Source organism: Zonotrichia albicollis, chromosome 11, assembly GCF_047830755.1.
Source record: "Zonotrichia albicollis isolate bZonAlb1 chromosome 11, bZonAlb1.hap1, whole genome shotgun sequence".
Taxonomy (NCBI): Eukaryota; Metazoa; Chordata; class Aves; order Passeriformes; family Passerellidae; genus Zonotrichia; species Zonotrichia albicollis.
The window spans coordinates 23,407,785-23,427,290 of NC_133829.1; the positions used below are offsets into that span (position 1 = coordinate 23,407,785).

General features: G+C 55.8%; 1 non-coding gene across 1 annotated transcript; it reads left to right on the forward strand.

Moving 5' to 3' along the window:
• The first annotated feature begins 231 nt into the window (after positions 1-231).
• LOC141730635 (5.8S ribosomal RNA) lies at positions 232-384 on the forward strand. The gene has a single exon (XR_012582221.1). It is a non-coding gene; the product is annotated as a 5.8S ribosomal RNA (ribosomal RNA).
• The last annotated feature ends 19,122 nt before the right edge of the window (positions 385-19,506 follow it).

Genomic DNA, 19,506 nt, shown 5'->3' on the forward strand with positions numbered 1-19,506 from the left:
AGGTGGGACCCAGACTGCTCAGATCTCCTTCAGTGCCACCATAGTGTGGAGGTTTGAGGAAGAAATCCAGTTCAGTGTGGCTGGATCTCCTATGTCTGCAATCCTGACTATCAAGTAAGGACAGTCAAAGCCAGTCACATGCCCGCACATCCTCAGCACAAGAGAAAGGGGCGCTTCATGTGAGCGGTCCCAGCCCCTCTACACGTGCAGGATTGGTGCCAAAAGCCAGACAACTCTTAGCGGTGGATCACACGGCTCATGCATTAATGAAGAATGCAGCTAGCTGCAAGAATTAATGGGAATTGCAGGGCACATTGATCATCCACTCTTTGAATGCACTTGCAGCCCTGGGTTCCTCCCGGAGCTACGCCCGTCTGAACACTTCTTGACAATCAGTCGCCATCCGGGGGCCACCACGGTGGTGCGGCTGGCGTCGCCTCACAGGCCAGTTGACTGTGGTCAGCGGCGGAGATGATGCTGGCTCGCTGGTGCCTGGAGGGAAGGCGGTCAGGGATTTGGCAAGGGATGCGTTTCCCTTGGAGGCCTCAATTTTTTCCCTGTGACCCAGCCGGTGTCATCATCGTCATGGCTGTCATCATCATTGTTGCCGCGCAGGGCCTTCATCCCCCTATATGCAGACTCAGGGACTGATCCATAGCTCCCCACTCCTGGAGTGAGCCACTGGGGCAGAGTTTGTCCTTGCAGCACCCATGCCGCGGTATGGTGGTGGTGGCAGCTGAGGAGAGTGAGAGACAGTGTTGAAAACATCACCGTGGGACGAGAGAACAGAGAGGCAAGAGGGAGATGAGGTGCAGGCCTCACCCGTAGCCTCCCAGCCATGCAGGCGGCTGTCTGTGGGTGGGTACCACGGGGGTACCGTGCCGGGCTGCTGTGCTGCCGTGTGTGTACGTGAGGCGAGAGCACTGGGGACAGGGGTTCTGACCCCCTCCTCCCTTCGCCTCCCCTGCTCCTCTTCTGTCGCGGTCTCGGGGGGCAAATAGCACCATGGATTTTCTCTCTCTCTCCACCAAGGCCATCACGTGCCGCCACTCGGCTGGTCCCCCATCAGGGCTGTCTCTGCCACACTCCCATTTTGGTTCTTGTCTCTGGGATGTGGCACTCTGTCTCTGCTTCTCTCCCTCTGGCTTTGTTTTCCCCTGGCGCATGGGAGCTAGTGGGGAGGGAGGTGAGAGTAGTAGGTTGGAGAAGCTGGCTGGCTTTTGGCCTGTTGGCATGCCGCTTCTTTAAGAGCAGCATGGGCCAGGAGGTGTGGCCAAGCTTTGGCCTTGCAACCTCAGATCAGACATGGCGACCCGCTGAATTTAAGCAAATTAGTCAGCAAAGGAAAATAAACTAATGAGGATGCCATCAGCAACAGTGAGCAAAGAGGGAAAAGCCCGGGGCTGAATCTCCCCCTGCAGTGGGGCACGGGACATGTGACGTACAGAAGCCCCCCTCCCAGGCGGCGCTCTTGGGGGACCCAAGTCTTTGTGATCGAGGCCGCAGCCCGCGGACAGTGTGAGGCCGGTAGCGGCCCCCCAGCGCACCAGGCCTGGGGCTTCTCGGAGTCAGGTATCTTGGGAATGCAGCCCAAACCGTATGGTTAACTTCATCTAAGGTTAAATACTGGCATGAGACCGATAGCCAACAAGTATCGTAAGGGAAAGTCGAAAAGAACTTTGAAGAGAGAGTTCAAGAGGGTGTGAAACTGTTAAGAGGTAAACGGGTGGGGCCTGCGGAGTCCGCCCGGAGGATTCAACCCGTCGAGTTTCAGTCGTCGGGCGCGGGTTTGGCGGATCCTCTGCTCCATCGCCCAGGCGAACCCCGTCTGCAATGGCGCCATGGCGGGGGGCATCACTTCTTCCGCTCGCAGGGTGGGCAGCATCCTCACAGCACAGCGTTTCGCGCAGGGGGGTGCAGGGGCTGGGCCCGCTGGCCCCCGCCACTGCTGTCAACCGGGGTGGACTGTCCTCAGTGCGCCCCGACCACGCGGCGCCACTGGGCCGGGCTCATGGGCCGTCCTGGGGCGCCCGGGGTCCACGGTGATGTCGGCTACCCACCCGACCCGTCTTGAAACACGGACCAAGGAGTCTAGCACGTGCGCGAGTCAGGGGCCCGAGTCGAAAGCCCGTGGTGCAATGAAGGTGAGGGCCGGCGCGCGCCAGCTGAGGTGGGGTCCCGGGGTGTGTGCCATGCCTGGCAGCCCCGGGTGCACCACTGGCCCGTCTCGCCCGCCACCCCCTAGCGGGGCCGGGGAGGTGGAGCGTGAGTGTCCGTGCTAGGACCCAAAAGATGGTGAACTATGCGTGGGCAGGGCAAAGCCAGAGGAAACCCTGGTGGAGGTCCATAGCGGTCCTGACATGCAAATCGGTCCTCTGACCCAGGTCTAGGAGCAAAAGACTAATTGAACCATCTAGTAGCTGGTTCCCTCCAAAGTTTCCCTCAGGATAGCTGGCACTCAGCAATGGGCAGTTTTACCTGGTAAAGCGAATGATTAGAGGCCTTGGAGCTGAAACAATCTCAACCTATTCTCAAACTTTCAATGGGTAAGGGGGCTGGCTCGCTGGCGTGGAGCCGTGAGTGGAATGCGAGTGCTCGGTGGACCACTTCTGGTAAGCAGAACTGGCACTGTGGGATGAACCGAACGCCAAGTTAAGGCACCCGATGCCAATGCTCATCAGAGCCCAGAAAAGGTGTTGGTTGATCTAGACAGCAGGACGGTGGCCATGGAAATCGGAATCCGCTAAGGAGTGTGTAACAACTCACCTGCCGAATCAACTGGCCCTGAAAATGGATGTTGCTGGAGCGTCGGGCCCATACCCGGCTGTCGCCAGCAGTGCGATGCCCACGGGGGCTAGGCCGCGATGAGTAGGAGGGCCGCTGCGGTGCGCCTCGAAGCCTGGGGCGTGGGCCTGGGTGGAGCTGCCGCAGGTGCAGATCTTTGTGGTAATAGCAAATATTCAAACGAGAGCTTTGAAGGCTGAAGTGGAGCAGGGTTCCATGTGAACAGCAGTTTAACATGGGTCAGTTGGTCCTAAGCGATAGGCGCGCGCCGTTCCGCAATGGCGGGCGATGGCCTCCGTTGTCCTCAGCCAATCGAAAGCGAGTCAGGTTCAGATCCCCGAGTCCGGACCGGCGGAAACAGGTGCCGTGAGGCACCCAGTGCAGTGACGCAACCGATCCTGGAGAAGCTGGTGGGAGCCCCGGGGAGAGTTCTCTTTTATTTGTGAAGGGCCAGGCGCCCTAGAATGGGTTCACCCCAAGAGAGGGGCCTGCGCCTTGGAAAGTGTTGTGGTTCCGGCGGCGTCCGGTGAGCTCTCGCTGGCTTGTGAAAATCCAGGGGAGAGGGTGTAAGTCTCACACCGGGCCATACCCATATCCACAGCAGGTCTCCAAGGTGAACAGCCTCTGGCATGTTGGAACAATGTAGGTAAGGGAAGTCGGCAAGCCGGATCCGTAACTTTGGGATAAGGATTGGCTCTAAGGGCTGGGTCGGTCGGGCTGGGGCATGAAGCAAGGCTGGGCATGCACCGCAGCTGGACTAGGCGCCGCGCGCAGGTGAGTGTGCTCTGCATGGCCCGCTTGGGCACCAGGGCATGTGCATGCACGGTGGCGACTCTGGACGTGCACCGGGCCCTTCCCGTGGATCGCCTCAGCTGCGGCGGGCATGGCCTGCCACCCCCTCTGCTCGCCCTCTGCCTTGCCGCGGACGGCGCCCCAGCGGCGGCCGCCGTCGTCACCGAGCCGTCACCCCTCAGTTCCTGCTGGTGGGGTCCCCACAGTGCGCACCGCCTCCCGCAGTTCGTGCAGGGGAGGGTCCCCGGTCGGGCTCCCCAGGCCGGTGCCCTGCCTCAGCTGGCGCCTAGCAGCTGGCTTAGAACTGGTGCAGATGAGGGGAATCCGACTGTTTAATTTAAACAAAGCATCGCGAAGGCCCGAGGTGGGTGTTGATGCAATGTGATTTCTGCCCAGTGCTCTGAATGTCAAAGTGAAGAACTTCAACAAAGCACGGGTAAACGACAGGAGTAGCTATGACTCCCTTAATTGTGGTCAGCAACTCAAATAATTTGCCACGGGCTCCCATGGGGAAGCCAACATATTCAATGTCATCAGCATTGGTCAGTTCTTGAATTTGTGTATGAAGGCACAGATACTTTTTGGCCTTCTCCGAGGCGCTTTCACTCAATGAGATATCAGAGTGCTCGTACCTCACAGTCACATCGACCACAGCTGCCTTAGAACTTTGACAAAGATTAAATCGGGTTTAAATAGTTCATTTACATCATCCCTCAGGTGTGGCTCCTCAAACACTGTCCAACACTCCCTCTTAGCCTCCTCACTAAGGGTTTCACAGATGGCATTGTGTCTCTTGATCCTGGCTTCTTGAGTGATGGATGGCGCAGTTTCTGACATGCGGGCTACGGTGTCCAATCTAGCTCCACAATGTCTGCAAGATTGAACAACATTCTCTTGTCTACCCCTAGCCAGGAATTCCCTTGTCGGGTAGACATTTGCTCTTAGTTGTAGGGCCGTAATTAGTTTACGATTAGGTATGCCCTTAAACCGCCTTATCCAGGCATTACTGATCTCATCATTCTCGAAATTCTCAATCCCATGGCCCTGGGCAACCAGATGGGTCCATTTTTGAAATTCTAGTTTTCTCCAGTTACAAGGTCTTGGGTAACGAATCTTAGGGACGGGTGCTTCCCATTCCAGCCGGGCTCCATCGTTGCCCTCCGACTCTACCAATGGTAAAGGCTCCCAAATTGATGGGATGGACTCTTGTGTCCCCAATGCTTTCAACCATAATTGTTCAAATAACCATTCCAGATGTACTTCCTTTAGATATTTCACAAGAGTCTCATCCAAAGACTGGGCTAATCTATGGAGTCTTCACACCTGAATACTTGGAATAAGCACCACCAATCTGATGAGACCTAAATTGCCATCTTTGAAACTGGTATACAAGACCGCATCACATGTACTTTGAGGAAGATGAAGCCATTCCTTAATCGTATTGCGAATCAAATGGTCAAGAGATTCGAGCAGGCCCACCTTGACTTCTGTATGGTCAGCCAGATATATCAGTCTCGGGATGGTATAGGTCCTGAGTATATCGACTTTCTGAAGTGGTTTTAAGGGCGAATGACCAATCCGATGAAGCCAATCTGTGAGCTTCTCTGATAATCTAGGATCTGCAAAGCCAGTCCAAGGGTCAACCCATGTGCCGAGATATCTTTCTGAGCTCCCTGGGTCGATCATATTAAGGGGGGATCCATTAATCACCCATGCAGGACAATCATTGATGGTATACAAGTCCCTAGTAGGCTTGATGTAAAAGCCATGACATTTTTCCCCCTTTGTACTAAGGCCAGTAAGATTGCAAAATGCCTCCAAAATGTTGATGTTATGACACATGCCTTCCCAAGAGTCACTCAGCAGCACCAAGTCATCAGCAAACGCCATGGCCGTAACTTTCGAACCCCCATGATGGAAACCCTCACCTTCACTCTCGAGTTTACATAGAAGGGGGTCCATCGCTAAATTGAACAGCGAAGGTGACATGGGGTCGCCTTGCTTGACACCTGAGCGAATGTATATGGGGTCTGTCCTTTCTCTTCCAATGGAAATGCATGTCTTAACATCACGATACATTTCCCTCACCAACTTCATCATGTGTGGATCCACTCCACTCTTGTCCAGACCCTCAAATATATGCTGATGACAAACGGTGTCAAATGCCTTAGCAAAGTCCACGAACATGACCCCCAGATGTTTATGTTCTCGCTTAGCTGTTTTTACTACAAGCTGTAACAACTTGAGGTTCTCGGCACAACCTGATGCGCAAATGAAACCCCGTTGCTGGGGGTTAATGGGACATGCTTTGGACAGCCTCGCAGTAGCGATCCTGGAGAATAGGCTAATCACCATTGAACCAATAGTGATAGGCCTCCAGTTATTGATATCACCAAGCTTCTCTGCATCCAAAGCCTTGGGCATCAAGACTGTCCTGCAGTCCCGCAGTGCATCTGGAACAGTACCGGTGATAAGCCGGAGGTTGAAGATCTCAGTCAACTGGGAAAATGTTGGGTCTTTGCAATAATCTGACCCAAAGTGATCCCATCTGGCCCGGGAGCAGAGGTTTTACACATCTCTCTCATGTTCTTATCAATCTCTTTGTCAGTAATTAGGGCCTAGAATGCGATGTTATCCGCCTCCTTATATGGAGGGAAATTCAGAAGGCCACCAAATATACCAGAGGTATCCCACCTTCTTTTAAAGTGATCGTGGAGAACACTTGATGGTACTTGGCACTGAGAGGCTTTCGTGCTGTCCAGGATGACATGCGCGAGGCGCCTTCTATGTAACTCGTACAACAGTTGGAATCTCAAGAATTTTCCCCTCTTAATAGCTCTTTTGCACATCCAATTTGATGGAGTTTTGGATGCTTTTTGGCCACGGGATGCCTGCTTCTTTCTACCCTTACAGATAGAATTAATTTGGCTAGGCACACCCAGAATACCGAGAAACTCATTATACACATCGTTCACCACCTGACCTGGATCTTGCCCATCAAGAATTTTCTCGAAGGCCTCCCGGATACACGGTGAATTTGCCAACTGATAATCCCGCTTTGATCACCTCGCAGTATTGGAGCTTTAACTGTCCCTCCTTGGGCACCTTGGCAGACCCGGGAGGCTGTTCAATCCCTGTGGCACCTATAGTCCTTCATGACCTTTTGCAGAGGGACCTCTCGCTAGAAGGCGCCTTTTATCGCTTATTTGCTTTGCCATTTTAGTTGGAATATGCTCCGCTATAAGTTGGTTGATATTCCTTTTACCGGCAAACTTGTCCACCAGTTGTACCAGGAGAGCCTCTTCCTCCTCAGTCCATACCCGTTTGTGGGCCCCTCGGGCCGGTGATTCTTTGGGTTGGGTAGCAACAATCCGCTCCACATTTCACACAAGAGGATGTCTTATCCTCCTGTGCTGACCCAGGCCAATCTTAGCGGCAAATCCTCGGTGGCACACCTCACAGATCCATTCCCAAGTGTGAGCCACACACGCCATTCCCTTGCAGCATGGGATGTGACAGGAGATACTGTGGTATTTTAGATTTTGTTTACCACATTTTGCACACCTGAAAATGATCTTTCTCTGCCCTGAGACAGAGTAGAGATCCATTCTGAATTAGGTGAATTGTCTGGGAGAGGTGAAAAGTCTGTGAGGCCAAAGCTGAAGGAAAAACTCACATGCCGAGACAGCAAGGAGACAGATAAAGAAAAACAGAAAAGACCACGAGGTCAATTTGCCCCAGACCTAGGAATTCCTTTGATAAAGAAGAACTGGCAATAAATGTCACGCGGAATGAATATGAATGAACCTATTGTGAAAACTGTATGCATATGCATTTGGAAGGGGGATAAAAGGAGGTCTGAAATTTTCAGGGGTACGCATGCCTTTTGAGGAGAATTTTCTCTGCATGCGTCCGGCGCTGTAAATAAACATACCGAGCTTTACAAGTTTTATAAAGTTGTGAGGTTTCTTCTTTTCTCCGCGAAACAAGGGACAAGAATGGATGGGTGTGGTGGGAGATGTCAGTGATGGGGTCACACAATGGAGGGGTGAGGGGACACAGGGCAGAGGCATGGGGAGCCAGGGCAGATGTCTGGGAGACATGGAGGTCCCCAGGGAGGGCACCTGACGAGGCTGTGGGGGCTCCCTGTGCCAATCCCCGCACTCACTGCGCACCGTGACGCGGAGCCGGACGCTGCTTTTCCGCATGGCCCCCCACTCGGAGCTCACCTGGCAGCTGTAATTTCCTGAGTGGGAGACCCCCACAGTGGGCACCAGAAGCTGTGGGGACCCCTGCAGGCCCCCCACCACCTGCCCATCCTAGTAGAACTCGTGCAGGAGGGGAGATCAGGTTTGCAGGGGGCTGGGGGTGCTGAGGCAGCTGAGAGTCAGGTTGGACCCCTGGGTGGGCTCAGGGGGACCCTCCAGGACAGGCACCGAGAAGAGCTCAGGGAAGGAGAGGGGAGGTAAGGACTGTGACTCTGAGTCCACTGGGACGTGTCTTTGGGTTTGTCAGGAGATTGGAGTTCCAGCCATGGGTGTGCTCACCGTGCACGGTCACTGTCACTGCTGCTGACCATGAAAGAATGGACCTCCCCAAACCCTTGCTGCTGTAGCTGCCGCTGTGGTTCAGCTACAGAGGGGAGAGGGACAGCTCAGTCCCATTTATGGGCGGCCCCCAGATCCTTCTCATCCTGGTAAAATCGCGCCCTGGTGACTGTGTTTTTCAACCAGCCCTTGCAGGGCAGTGTCACCGTGTCTCCCTCCAGCAACGCCTGTGCTGGCACCTGCAGCACCAGATCATCTGTGGGACAGGAGGGTGCCATCTCACTGAGGGGTTGAGACAGGTCTAAGGTGGGTGCCCATGGCACCAGGGATATCTGGGTGCACTGGGATGAACTGGGATGTCCCTGTTTGCAGGGTACAGGCTCTCACCACACGGGGGGTGTGAGGCCACCTACAGAGTGCAGCCCATCCAGACCTGTTGGGGGCAATCCTGACCTGTTGAGATTTATGAATCTCAACAGATCCCCTCTCAACATTTGAGACTGTCACGGGAGGGCTGAGCCCAGTGCCAGGTCTGTCACATATGTAGGTGCCTGTCTCAGTGACAGTGAGGTGGTTCTGTCTCTCCTACCACCAGCGCTGGCTGTCCTTGTACCAGGTGGTGGCACTGGCCGTCCCCGAGCTCTGGCAGGTCAGTGTCCCCCGGTCCCACAGCACCGCCAGCCTCCAGGGGGGCTCCACCAGGAGATGGGTGGTCTGGGCACCTGCGGGTGACAGGGGACACCAGCCGGCCAGGGCCAGTCCAGGGCTAGGATCAGCGGGGTGGGGCCATGGCATCCCCCAAGGACTCACCAGCAAGGCCAAGGGTCTGGGCTGGAAGGGAGAAGGGAGAGCCACCACACCCTGTACTCCAGGTGCTGCTCACACCAGCACCTGGAGTACAGGGTGTGGTGGCTCTCTCCAAACTGTTGTCCCCGCGAGGACAGCAATTCTTGTGGGAAAGTGTGACTGGGTGGTCCTTAAAAGATTTGGAGAGGCAGGGGGACATGTCTGTGTCACAGCCACCTGTGCACCACATCCATGTGGCACGGACACCTTGGGAACAGGGACACCGAGGCCACCCTGGGCTGAGGCAGAACATGGGGACACTGTGGACACTCTGGGTATGAGGACACCATGGACACAGCCCATGCTGGCCCAGGTCACCCTCACCAGCTCATGATCCCATCCCCATGATCCCATCCCCATGGCCACATCCTCACTGTTCTTGTCCCCTTCTGTCCCTGCATCCCGGTTCCCTTGTCCCTATTCCCAGAGCTACCTGAGCCCAAAAGTGCCAGTCCCCACATTCCTGTCCCCACATGCCCATCCCCAAATTCCTGCCCCTGTTCCAGTGTCCAAAGCCACCCTACATCCACTGTCCCACCAAGGTGCACTGTGGGTTACATAGACTGGCACTGCTGGCATTGGGGACCTCAGGGGACCCCGCAGCCCCCCTGTGCCCCCTCCCCTCCCCATCCCCAGGGTGTCAGGCCCATGCCCAGGGCACTCACCCCACAGGAGCAGTGCCACCTTCCCGGCCATCCCGGTGTCCCCAGCCATGTGCACTGACTGTCACTTGCTGCTGTGGCCACCGCTCCCCTGGCTGGCAGCTCTTCGGATGAAGGGGAAGGAAGCGAGGTCGCGTCTCTTCCCCATGTGTAGGTGGCCCTTGGTGGGGGCAGGGTGACCACAGGCTGGGGGCACAGGCTGGGGACAAGGTTGCATAATCTGGGGACATGGTGGGGATGTTGTTGCCAGGAGTGGAGTGCTCAGGGGATGTGCGGAACCAAGAATGGGTGTCCAGGAGAATGGGGGTTCAGGGGAATTGGGGTCTCCATGCCTGGGGGGATTCAGGGATGGGGGTGCTGTAGGAACATGGTCCCCAGGGATTTGGGGTCATGGCATGTGGGTGCCAGGGTTGGGGGTGCAGGGGAAAAAAGGGCACCCTTGGGAACAGGGGTTCTGAGAGAGGAAGCAGCCCATGGGACGGGATCAAGGCAATGGTGGTGCTGGGCAAGGGCAGTCCGGGGATGGGGGTCCCCAAGGAGGAGAGACCAAGGCAATGGGGGTCCCATGGTTGGGTTCCCATGGGAATGGGGGGGCCAGGGATGGGCAGTGGCTACGTGGGCACAGGCTTCACAGCTCCTGCTCTGGGAGTCTCGGATTTTGGGGTGACTCAGAGCCCAGCAAAGCCCTATCCCTGAAGCACTCCAGGGCTGTCCTGGGAGTCTCTGTGTCCCTGCCCCACACACCCCTGGGTCAGGTCCCCACATTTCCTGACTCAGCAATCCCAGGCAACACTTGAAGACCAGTTGGTTCAGACCAAAGCCATAGAATAAAACCAAAAATCTTTCCCACACCATTATTTTCACAATAGGTGAAAACTCAGTGAAAATACAGCTAGCAAGGTATAAATGCTCTGCTCTATAGAATCCATTGCTTTCCCAATAAGTAACTCACAAAAAAACCCACAAACAAATCACAATGAAATGAGAGTTTTCAGTTCCCTTTAGGAGCCCATTTGTACATAACACAGCAGCGTTTGCTTGTGGATAACACAGAGTGCGGAATCTCCCTGAGTGTCCAACAGCTCCATGGGATTGTTCCCTGCCTGCTGGGTAGCAACCCTGCCCCTAAGGAAGCCTTTTCTTGGGCCATCTTTAGGAACTCTCCCCATTTTGCTCCCCATTCCCAGCCTGAAACTTAACTGACTTCCCATGGAGAAAGGGGAGAAGCTCTGTCCATTCTTGGGACAGTGCACAAGAATCCGTGGAAATGCCCGTGTGTGCCTCAGGGTCTGATTCCCTGGTAAATCCACTCCAGCCTGCCCTGAATTCCCCTGCCTGGGCACTCCCTGCTCCTGCTGTGACACTCCTGTTCCCCAGACCCTCGTGTGCAGCCCCTGCTCAATATTTCCACACTTTTCCCTCTCTTCTGGTGTGCACATCCAGAACTCAAACATTCTTTCTGGAAGTTCCAAATATCTGCAGGTTTTGTTCAAGAAGGAGGGTACAGGTCAGGTTGTTCAGCAGATTGTTGTCGTATTTGCAGTAGTTCTGGGGCTATTTCAGTTCCTTGGATAGAGGGACAAAATAATCAATTGCCGCATTCCTGGACTGGTTCCCTCACAGGTGCCCCTGCAGGGGTTTTTCCAGCCAGCCCTGCTCAGAAAACCATCAAAGGCCCTCACAGAGCCACTGCTTGGGCTCTCTTGGGGTTTTGTGCTTCTTGCAGGCCTGAGCAAACCACAGGTCAGCTCATCCTGTGGAGGGGCCTTTTTCCACCCACAGAATTCTCACCTCTGCAGCAGCTCTAAAGCTGCCAGAAACAAAGCCAAGGGGGCAGGGGGACCCTCAGGTGCTGGCTGCCCCCTGGGGCTGGGCAGAGCAGGGCTGGGCAATGGCCATCCCTGTGCAGTGGGGCTGGGCCATGGCTGGGCCCCACCCTTGCATTGACAGGGGTCCACAGGATGTGCCACCCCTGGGACAGGCACCGGCCAGGAATGTGCAGGGACATTTCTGGAACTGCCACATCTGGGGCAGGACCCCCCATTATAGGATGTGTCACCCCCTGAGACAGGATCCCCCAGCTGAACTCCAGAGGAGAGACCTTAGAGGACAGAAGCCCCCTCTATGTGCCCCCCTAGAAACAGAGAATGGCCCCTATTTCATCTGACTCCCAGCACAAATGGCCTCTTTCCTCTCCTCCAGGATAAAGAAAGTGGTAGGGTTGAGCAGGCACAGCCCAGCACCTCCATACCCCAAAGCATCCTCACCCCTCCCTGCACCCCCTGCTCCCCATTTCCTCCCTCTTCTGGTTCCCCCAACCTGTTCACAGCTCAGGTGCACCCCAGGATTTCTGAGCCAAAACTGGGGGTGAGGGAATATGGCAAAAAGTAAGAAGAATAAGGAAAAAAGAGAAATAAAGAGAGGAAAAAGTCAGGGGCAGGTGAGGACACAGAGGCCAAACTACCCAGGACCCCCATGCAATGCCTGGCCAGGAAATGAACACCCCAGGGGTGATTATTGGGGCCTAGCCTCACCCCAAAAGGAGGCCACATTGTTCTGGGACCCTCATCCCCAAGTCTTAGTCCACGCAACCCTTGGGACACCCATTTACATGGGACCCCATCCCTGGGCACCCCATTTACCTGGACACTCATCACTTGCTCCCTACACAGCCTTAGACTCCAAATTGTGGCAACACCATGTCTCCACCATGTCTCACTATCCCCAACCATGTCCCCACACTATGCAGCCTTGTCTCCAGGCTGTCCCCAGCTTGTAGCCACCCTGCCCCCACCAAGGGGCCACCTACACGTGGGGACAGACGTGGCCTTGCTTCCTTCCCCTTCATCTGAAGAGCCGCCAGCCAGGGGAGCGGTGGCCACAGCAGCAAGTGACAGTCAGTGCACATGGCTGGGGGCACCGGGATGGCCGGGAAGGTGGCGCTGCTCCTGTGGGGTGAGTGCCCCAGGCACAGGCATGACACCCCGGGGATGGGCCCTGGTGAGGCAGAGACTGGTGGGGAGGGGGCACAGGGGGGCTGTGAGGTCCCCTGAGGTCCCCAATGGCAGCAGAGCCAGAGCAGAGCATGGAGCTCAGTGTGACCAGAGATTTAGGGTGGCTTTAAGGACAGAAATAGGGGAACTGGGATGTGGAGACAGGAAGAGGGGAATAGAGATGTGGGGACAAGGATGTGGCAGAAGGAGCCTTGGGGCTTGGGGACTGTGGGGATAGGGACAGGGGAACAGGGATACTGGGACATGGAATGGGGCCACGTAACATGCAGATGTCACCTGGCCATGGGGAAAGGTGCCATTGGAATTGGGATCATGGACACAGGACCATGGGACTTGACCGTGGGGACATGTGCTGTTTGGCTGGTGGAGGCTGGAAGTGTCAAACATAGAGTGTCCACAGTGTCCCCATGACCCTCACCCAGCCCTGTCCTTTCTCCCTTCCAGCCCAGACCCTCGGCCTCGCTGCTGAGTCCACGGGGGATGCCAGGTCCCCACGCCCTCTCCCCAAGCCCGCACTGGCCCTGGCAGGCTGGTTTTCCCTGTCACTCGCAGGTGCCCAGACCACCCAGCTCCTGGTGGAGTCCCCATGGAGGCCGGCGGTGCTGTGGGACTGGGTGACACTGATCTGCCAGGGCTCGGGGACTGCCTGTGACACCACCTGGTACGAGGATGGGCAGTGCTGGTGGCAGGAGGGAGGTGACCATTTCACTGTCACTGAGAGTGGCACATACACATGTGAGAGACCTGGAAGTGAGTGCAGCCTGCCCATGAACATCTCAGACGGTGAGGGTGGTTTGTGTCCCCAGCTTGGCACCCAGGAGAACCCCGAGGATGCTGGATGAGCTCTGCTTCACGGGTCACCCTCTGGTGTGACCAGAGACTGTCCCCTATACAGGGGGACATCCCAGAGCATCCCACTATGGGGGGACCCTCGTGTTGAAATTGGGGAAACCTGGTGTGCTGGCTTTGACCCAATATGGGGGTCCTGATGATATCAGGACCCTTCGGACCCCTGTGATGTGACAGCACCCCTCTGTCCCCCAGACCAGCTGGTGCTGCAGGTGCCGGCGCGGGCACTGCTGGAGGGGGAAACGCTGACACTGCGCTGCCGGTACAGGCAGGAGAAGTCGGCCACTCTGGTATTCTTCTACCACAAGGGGACAGAACTGAGGAAGCTCTACAATGGGACCGAGCTGTCCCTGTCCCCTCTGCAGCAGAACCACAGCGGCCGCTACCGCTGCAAGGCCTGGGTGAACAACGGGGTATCATGGGGATTGGAGGAGTCAGTGCTGGTGACAGTGACAGTGCATGGTGAGTACCTCACAGCCACAACCCCGACAGCCCCATAGCACCTCCCCAGGGATTTGGGGTCACGGGTCCCAAAGCCCCCCATTTTCTGCCTTGAGCTTGTCCGGGGACCAATGCTGGAGGGTCCCCCTGAGCCCACCCAGGGGTCCCCCCTCACTCTCAGCTGCCTCAGCACCCTCAGCCCCCTACGGCCCCGAGCCCCCCTCCTGCACCTGTTCTACCAGGACGGGCAGGTGGTGGGGGGCCCGCAGGGGTCCCCACAGCTGCTGGTGCCCACCGTGTGGTCTCCACTCAGGCAATTACAGCTGCCAGATGCGCTAAGGGGGGGGGGGGGCGTGCGGAAGAGCAGCGCCCGGCTCCGCATCACGGTGCGCAGTGAGTGCGGGGATGGGCACGGGGAGCCCCCACAGTCTCCTCTAGTCTCCTTTCCTGGGCATCTCCATGTCCCCCGGACACCATGCTTCTGTCCCCCACCTCTGCCCTGCGTCCCTTCACACCTCTGTGGTGTGACCCCATCCACAACATCCCACATCACACCCACTCCCCTTGTCCCTACCCACCCACACCAGCTGCCCGCCCCTCCCTGTGCTCTCAGTCCAGTCTCTGTCCCCACAGTGCCCGTGGCCAATGCCACCATCACCCTCAGTCCCATGTCACACCAGGTGCGTGCAGGTGACAAAGTGACCCTGCACTGCTTGGTGCAGGTGGGCTCAGCCCCTGTCACCTTCACCTGGCTGCACAATGGGCAGGAGGTGACCCAGAGTCCCCTCCTGGAGCTCAGGGCAGTCGATGTGGGACATTCGAGCACCTACCAGTGCGTGGCCACCAACCAGCTGGGACACGATGGGCACCGAGTGTTCCGGACACTCAGCCAAGAAGTGGCCGTGTTGGTGACACCGTGGGTACACAGGGACACAGGTAAGGTCACACAGGGTCATTCAGGGTCAAAGGACCCTTGGGGTTCTGGGTGACCCTGATGTGTCCCCCTGTTTCTTGCAGTGGCTGCAGGGGTCGGTCGGGCCCTTTTCTTCCTGCTGCTGCTCGTGGGTGTCATTGTGGCCTGGCACCGGTGGCACCGTGTGGGTGGGTGACAATGTGGGGACAGGGAGTCCTATGGAACTGTAGAGGTCCCCAGAGTGTGGACATGATAGGGCAGCACCCATAGCCCCAGAATTGTCACCTTGCCTGGGGGTCCTGCTGGGTTTGGGGAGATGCTGGAGAGTCCTGCAGGGATGTTGGGGGTTCTTTCAGGGGCCCTGGCAGTGTTTGGAGCGTGTCTGACCCACTGGGCTTTGAATTCTTGAGGCTGAGTTGGCCCAGAACACTGGGGAGGCTCATAAATTCTGGGGGCCTTTAGGGATGCCTGGGGGTGCTGAGGGGAATTGAGGGTCCCAAAGGGGTTCAGGAATCCTGAGAGGGGGCAGGGCCCTGGGACCCCACAGTCACCCTTACCCTCTTTCCTTTACAGCTGCCAGGAAGCAGCAGGAAAGGTGAGTGAGGTTTTTCAACCATGAGTGCCCTTTTTCCCACATGACACAAGTCTCCACCGCCTTCCACACATTGTCTTTTTCCCCACAGGCCCCCCCCGATCCCCCATCCCCCCCAGAGGAGGGAGAGGTTGTGTACACCCACGTTGTGAGCACCAAACGTGCAGCGTGACTACTGTGGACTGGGGTGTCACCCTGTGAAGGTCCGCCCGAAATGAATGGGTGACGAATGATTTTTGGGTGCAAAAATAACCAACAAAGGCACAGGGGTTTTGCAGTAACAAATCAGCAAGATGCAATTTATTGATGGTAACCACAGCTAAATATGCATTAGGTTAGAGGATCCGGGGAAGAGAAGGGTAGGACAAGGGGAAAAGGGAGGAAAGAAAGTTAGGGAATGGGGTATAGCTACCAAGACGTGATGCCTTTGGGGTCCCGCCGCCGATGCTTGCTGGTACACGTCTTGGGGAGATTCTCAGAGAGGCAGTCGAACCGAACCCCAGATATACTGTTCTTGGTTGGGGGAAGGGTGGCCGAAATTAGGTTTCCATGGAGGGGAAAAGTCCATTGTTTTCATGGCCGAATGCTCACAGGTACGTTTACTCTGGGCAGGTTCTCCCCCTTCCCTGAGTTGGGAGGGGGTACAGCCCCAGTCTCTGGAAGGAGGTGGCCAGGGGGGTGCCATGGGGGTGCCAATAGGGTGCCAGTAGGGTGCCAGAGGGGTTCATGGTTCTTTGATGAGGAGATTCGCATCTCTGTTGGTCCGTCACGGTGGTTGAAGACAGGCAAGAGGGGTCCTCTCTTGGAGCGGGGGGGAGCCACCCCAGAGCTCAGTCCAGCCAGGCCTGAAGTTTAGAAGAAAGTCCAGTTCCATTGTTCAGAACAGGGCAGCATGCCCCCTTCGAGTACAGCATGGCATGTTCTGCAGACACCATCTGTAAACACGCTAAATACGCATGAGACTTTCTTTCCCAACTGGCTCAACAGTTTTTTAACCCTTCGGTGGTCTCATGACAATAGTGAGGCAAAAACTGAAGGATTTCCGGATGGACTTCTACACACCCCTTCCCCTTTGGTCCCCCCAACTGTTCTGTCCCGCAGGGCCCTCAGGCGTCACCGACCACCAATAACCCTGGTGGACTGCGTGGAGCTGCGGGGACCCCAAGGGTGACCAAGAAATCCCAGTGACATCAATGAGGTTGTGCTGTGACACTGGGGGCAACTGGGGTGCACTGGGTGTCCCCACCCATGGGCACCCACTCGTATGTTTGCTCCCACTAAAAACTGCCCCTCCCTGTGGAGGCACAAAGATCCCAAAGGGCTGAGAGAAGAACAATTTCTTGCAACGGCAATGAGAGAGAAAAAAACCAAAAGCTACAGCAACAAGGATCAGATTCCAAATTTTCACAAAAAGATCAATTTCCTGGGGAAGTCCCCAAAAGGAACAAACCCTGGACACTCTCCTCTGCTCAATTCCTCCACCAGAGGAACCTGCAACTTGCAACTTCCTTGCTCTGATAGCCAAAGCGGCCTTCAGGAGGCTCTGGATTCTCTTGTGCCCTGTCCCAAACTCTTCCTGTGCCCTGTTGCCCCCACGAGGATATCACAAATGCCCTGTGGGGGTTCCAGAGCCTCCCCCTTCTTCAGAGCAGGTCAGGATCCGGCCATGGCACAGAGTGGGATGTCAGAGACAAGAAAATTTTGATGTCTGGAGACCTTGTGGAACATCTGTGTGTGGCAGGGATTGGTCAGACTTTGCTTTTGGTGAGACAGGGCCCTGTCTGTCCATCAGTCTGTCAGCCATGGCACACTGGGGACAGTGTGAGGCCCTGCCAAAGCCAGCTCCTGAGTGGCTGGGTGACCAGAAGTGTGAGCTGGGGAGAGGGCCCTTGGTAGCCAAACTGGCTTAAAAGGTAGAGCATGAGGTTGCCAAATCCCAGACCCTGTCTTTCTTGGGATGTCTGTCTCATCCCATGAGTTGGCAACACATTTAAATGAGAAATGTTACCCAAGGAAAGTGGGATCTGTCCTGGAATGAAAAGCAGACCCATGCTAAAACATTTATTAATTTCAAAAATGATGGGGCTTCCAGGCCAAACTGTAAGAAAAGGAATAACAGCTCTTTACTAAGAAATTGATAAACCAGAACAGAACAAACAACACAAACCCAGAACTTTCCCTCCTGCTCAGTGCTGTTGGTTTTTGTGGCAGTTATAACCGCGGCCAGCAGGGGGTGCTGAAGGGAGCACTCCCAGCCAGCAGGGGGCGCTGCAGAGAGCACTCCAGGCCAGCAGGGGGCGCTGCAGGGAGATTTCCCGGCCAGCAGGGGCGCCCCCGTACAGCTCCATCCCCTCAGGGGCCATGGCGGCCTCGGACGGGAGGCAGGAGGGGAAATCGCTCCTTTTGCAAACTCACGGCCACGAATCGGTCCCGGCACCACCACCGGCAGTGGGCAGAAGCCGCCAAGGCAGCAGGTTGGATCCCAGTGCCCCCTGGCACCGTAGCAGTGTCCCGGAGCCAGGCACATGTCCTGCGCAACACTTGTGACCGCTCTCCATGATCCCGAATGGAAGGAAGGCAGCGCCTGACCCAGACAGGTCTCGGGTCCACAACAGCCCCTCTGGTGGCTTAACACCACAATTCCTGCAAACTCTCAGCCCTTTCCTCAGGTGAGGAGGGCAGGGATGGAGCAGCTTTGGGGACACCTGGAATCCAGATAGGGTCCCTCCCCAGAACTCCTCCATGGCTGGGGCCAGAGCCCCTGTGCGATATTTCCAAACATCTCCCTCTTTGTTGATGGCCACAGCCTGAGCCCAAACATTCTTTTCATGAGGTTCCAGAAGGCTGCAGGTTTTGTTCAAGAAGGAGGGTCCAGGTAAGCTTGTTGAGCAGATTGTTGTGGGACTTGCAGTAGTGCTGGAGCTCTCTCAGTCCCTTACCAAGAGGAACAACTGATCAATTGCTGCATTTCTGGACTGGGTCTCCCACAGCCTCCCCTGCAGGGTGTGTTTCCAGCCGGCCATGCTCTGAAAACCATCAGAGGCCCTCACAGAGCCACTGCTTGGACTCCCTTTTTGGTTTGTGCCTCTTGCAGGGCTGAGCAAACCACAGCCAGGCCTTTTTCCACCCACAGAATTCTCACCTCTGCAGCAGCTCTAAAGCTGCCAGAATCAAAGCCAAGGGGGCAGGGGGGACCCTCAGGTGCTGGCTGCCACCTGGGGCCGGCCAGATCATGGCTGGGCAATGGCCATCCCTGTGCAGTGGGGCTGGGCCATGGCTGGGCCCCACCCTTGGATGGCCACCCCAACAACATCAGCCACTCCACAATAAACATCACTGTTCCAGCAGTAGCAACATCACAATATTTAATCAACAATATAATCAATAATGTTATATCATTTCGTATAATATCCAGCGAAAGTCAACTTCCATTAACTTGTTTCTCACAATACATATTAGTAAAGAATTCCTGTTCCCACATCTTTGCCTAAAAGCCCTGTAATTTCAAAGCAATAATAGTTCAGAGAGATTGGGGTTGTATTTTCCATTGCAAGGGAGGTTCCCACCTTGTTCAGCTTCCTTGATCGAGCTGAACAAAGAAACACCATTTCTGCCTAGTTTAACCAAAGAGCTGCTTTTTTGTCCCAGGAGCAGGGAACCAGGTCCTGTGCCCCCTTGGAACTGGGATGGGCACCAATAAGCCACTTTAGTGGGTGCACTGGCAGGGGGACTGCAGGGCCACTAAGCACGTGAGGGTTAAGAGGAACAAATCTGATTTTGATTTATGTCCTAACATATGCTACACATGAGGTGAAAAATTACTCTGTGGGTTCTGCAAGTGCTGGGAAGCCCTGCCCCAGTGAGGCTTCACACAATAGAGAATGAGGTGAGAGAAAGCTTCAGTGATTCGGCTGTGAGTGACCCCGACTGGCTGGTAGGACAGATGCCTGGGAAAAATGTCTGGGAAAAAATGCCTGGGAAATTGAGCTGTGGGAGGAGCCTTTGCAAAGAAAAGCAGCAAACTATGACACAACAGGAACGTTTTGCTTTGGGTTTCTTGGAGGAT